The sequence below is a fragment of the Sus scrofa genome, chromosome 1, assembly GCF_000003025.6.
Source record: "Sus scrofa isolate TJ Tabasco breed Duroc chromosome 1, Sscrofa11.1, whole genome shotgun sequence".
NCBI lineage: Eukaryota > Metazoa > Chordata > Mammalia > Artiodactyla > Suidae > Sus > Sus scrofa.
This window is the reverse complement of record NC_010443.5, coordinates 263,232,323-263,236,559: the sequence shown is the minus strand read 5'-3', so window position 1 is coordinate 263,236,559 and position 4,237 is coordinate 263,232,323. Positions and strand designations below refer to the sequence as shown.

Here is a 4,237-nt window from a genome sequence, read left to right as displayed (position 1 = left end):
AAAATGCTTCAGAAATGGAGATGTGAAAGTCCAGACAGGTTTTATAAAACTTTTAAATTTTGGGGAAGGCCAAACCTGGCAACTTCCATTTAATGATACCAACCAAGGGGACATAGCATCCTCAAAGTACTTCACAATCCCTGTTATCATAGAAAAGAGCAAATTAAGCCCCATGATGCATATTCCCCTTTACTATCCCCCCCGACAGCTGTAAGAAAGAATAAGAGCAGCAGAGATTTCTGAGTGGCAGCTGAGGAAAGAAGACAAGTGAGCTATATTTTCAATAATTTGTATTTACATGTAAATGAAGAAATAAAATCACAGGGATGTTTTAAAAAAAGGTTAAGTATCAGTTGGAAGAATAAGTTTTCTTACTCCAGAGTTTTCTCCAGGCCCCTTTCATGTCTTTATTTCTCAGGCTATAAATGAAGGATGCAACATGGGCATGACCACTGTGTACATCAGTGATGCAATTATGTTACTGTCATTGGTGTTGTTGGATGAGGGAAGAAAATATAGACCAATAATTTCCCCATAGAAGAGAGTCACTACTGAGAGATGTGATCCACACATGGACAAGGCTTTGCTGATGCCCTTGGTAGAGGGAACCCAGAGGATGGTGACCCCAATATGGCCATAATAAACCAGGATACGTACGAATGGAAGCATGATGGCTGTCAATCCTGCAGTGAAGATTACCAATTAGTTGAGTGATGTGTCTGAGCAGAACAATCTGAGCAGGGCAGCAAGGTCCCAGAAGAAGTGGGGGATGGTGTTGTCAGCCCAGAAGGAAAGTCGGGCTAGAAGAAGGGTGTGCAAAAGAGCACAAGCACAACAAATGACCCAAGACCCAGCCACCAGCATGATACACACACTCTGACTCATAATGCAGAGGGTGACAGATGGCCACATACCTGTCATAGGCCAAAGTGATCAGGAAACTGTCCAGGTTGGCAAAGGTTATGAAACAGTAAGTCTGTGAAATGGACCTGGAATAAGGAATGGGTTGATCCTGAGTCTGCATGTTGATCAGCATCTTAGGGATGGTGACAGATGAAAAGGAGATGTCTGTGAGGTCCAAGTGGCTGAGGAAGAAGTATATGGGGGTATGGAGGTGAGGGTTCAGCCTGATGAGCAGGATGATGAGTAGGTCTCCCAGCACCATGGTCAGATACATGCCCAGGAACAGGGCAAAGAACATTCCCTACCACTCTGGCTGGATGGGGAGTACCAGGAGGAGGAAATTGGACATGTGTCTCTGGTTCTCCTCATGCTGATACATCAGTTGGAGGGGAATATTGGAGAAAGTTGAAGGGAAGAGTGAAATGTCTTTGGATAGAAAAATTTTCAGTTTAGCCTAGAATAATAGAGATGTTTTCTTGACTTATGGAAGGTCTTCATTCATATTTTCATACATTTACTGTATTTTGCTGGAAAAATGAAAAAAAATGTAGGTTTCTTTCTTAGTCTGTAGCCAATCTCTGTGAATGACAATGCTAAGAGTTAATGTTTATTAAATGCTGTCCTTATACAATATTCTAATTGTTTACATGTATTAAGTGATGTGAATGTCTTCCGAATCTGAGCTAAGTAGGGATGCTTATTATTTCTACTTTCAAAATGGGATAGCGAAGCCAGGCAGTCTCATAGTCACTGATGTGAGAAGAGATGCTGGGATTTGGATCCAAGCATTTTCATCCAGAGTTTGTTTTTTTGGAAACAAAAAAAATTATTTGACATCATAAATCTCTTTGTCCTTTGTAATTTTGTGTGTAATGATCTATTGAATCCATCCTGCATCCTCTTCTTCTCTCAACATTCCTTGATCATTTCTAATTTGTTCATTGGTTGTAGACCCAGAGTCTATCAAAGGTGATTCATGCACACACAATATAAATTTGTGAATCAAAAAAAAGATGTCACATCCAATTCAATTCATCATGACAACCTCTTTAAGAAACTTACATTAGGTCTTGTTCAAGACCCAGGTTTAATCTTAGTAATCCTAAGTCCCCATGTCACTTGTTTGCACATTCAAAGAAATATAACCCCAAAGCCAAATGTAACCCCCTATAAAAATAATTCTAATATTTTCAGAGTCTCTAATGTAGCCCATGAGAGATTTATTTCCAATATAAAACAATATTTCTTAAAATTTATATGTATTTTTAATTTATTTTTTATCTTTATCTTTTGAAGTATTTTAAAAAGTTTTATTGACATATAGTTGATCTACAATATTGTGATAATTTCTGCTGTACAACAATGTGATTCAGTTATACATACTCACTCATCCATTCTTCTTCAGATTCTTTTCCCACACAGAAAATCACAAAATATTGGGTAGAATTCCCTGTGCTATACAACAGTTTCCCATTGCCAATCATTCCATATACCACAGAATGCATATGACACACCGTTAGTCTATATCTTTTTTAAAGAAGGTGGAGATTCAGATAACCTATCAAAGATTATTATAAAACTATGTTGTTACAACAAATAATGTATTATTGGGAGTTCCCATCCTGGATCAGCAGTAGTGACCCGACTAATATCCATGAGGATTCAGGTTCTATCCCTGGCCTCACTTAGTGCTGGTTAAGGATCCAGCATTACTGTGAGCTGTAGTGTAGCCCACAGATTCTTCTTGGATCTAGCATTGCTGTGGCTGTGGAGGTAGCCAACAGCTGTGGATCTGATTCAACCCCTAGTCTGGGAATTTCCACACACCACAAGTGCAGCCAAAAAAAAAAAATTAAAAAAAAGAATTTGGGGAAGTAAATCAGGAAGTTCAAGGGTGAGTGAAAAATCTGTGGCTCAAGATATGTGCATAGAAGGTAATATCAATAATCACAATAACAATATTATAATAATGATCATCATTAATAATGTTTACTGTGTGGATAATATAGGCTACTTTCAGTAATATGTACTTTATATCAGCCTAACAGTGCCACAATAAAGGCATTATTCACACTTAACCCTTTGGGAACTCAGCCTTAAGAGCAAAAGTAATTTGCTATAGATCACTCATCATGTAAATGATGGACAGGTCATTCAATCCAATGTTTCTAACCACCATGATACATTGATTCCCTTAGAGCAAGATTTAACAGATAATAGTCATCTGGGTATGTGTCCCTCATTAAAGAGAAGAAGATGGGGTGCGTCATTTCCCCAAAGCTTTTGGGTGGATGTATTGCCTCAGTCCTTAATCAGATGACCAGAAGTGACTAGAGAGACTAGGAGACCAGCTACTGGATTTACAAAGACAGCTGCTTATAAAATGAATTTCTCAGGGCTCCAAGACAAAATCCTGGTCAATGTTTTCAAAATCTACTTAATGTCTATCAATAGGTGAAAGGTTAAGGCAATTATGATACACATCTACTGGAAGTAACATCATATAGCTAGTAAAATGAATTCATGAAGTTTCTGATGTAGTTTTTGAAGAAACATAATAGAAAATTTTATACAGGCATGTTTACAACTATTTGCAAAAGCAGTGCAGATTATATCATCATCATCATCATCATGTTCATTATTTTTAAACCTGTAATGTTTTTAATTTTTTATTTTTATTTATTTTTTGTCTTTTTAGGGCTACACCCTTGGCATATAGAGGTTCCCAGGCTAGGGGTCCAATTGGAACTGTAGTCGCCAGCCTACACCACAGCCACAGCAATGCCAGATCTGAGCTGCATCTGCAAACTACACCACAGCTCACAGCACTGCTGGGTACCTAACCCCCTGGGCAAGGCCAGGGATTGAACCTGCAACCTCATGGTTCCTAGTCAGATTCATTTCCACTGCGCCATGATGGGAACTCCTAAACCTGGAAGGTTTTGTTCACAGCTTGCATACATGCCATATACTCAGCAAAACTGTGAAAGAACATCTTAAAAGGAAAAGTAAAAACCCCAAGGAATTATAATTATTGTCTACCTAAGTTACTTGAGATGATACAACAAAATTATAAAATTACTTGGCAGAATTTTAATTATCTGCAAGATTTTGTAATAGACCATTCACAAATGTGCATGCACACACACACTTCTGAGTGAGGTCTAAAAGCATTTTCCTTACCTAGATTCCATCAATTCAAAAGATGTTAGCTCCAGGGCATGAACTAATTTTCATTTTCTCCCCAAAAACTGATATAGAATGTGGAGAAACCATTAAGTGAGGAGGTGGTACACTCTCTTTTTAACTGGATCCAAAGCAATTACAAATGTAT

At 38.0% G+C, this 4,237-nt stretch overlaps 1 pseudogene; it reads right to left on the bottom strand.

Moving 5' to 3' along the window:
* Positions 350–1,386, bottom strand: LOC110259687 (annotated as a pseudogene).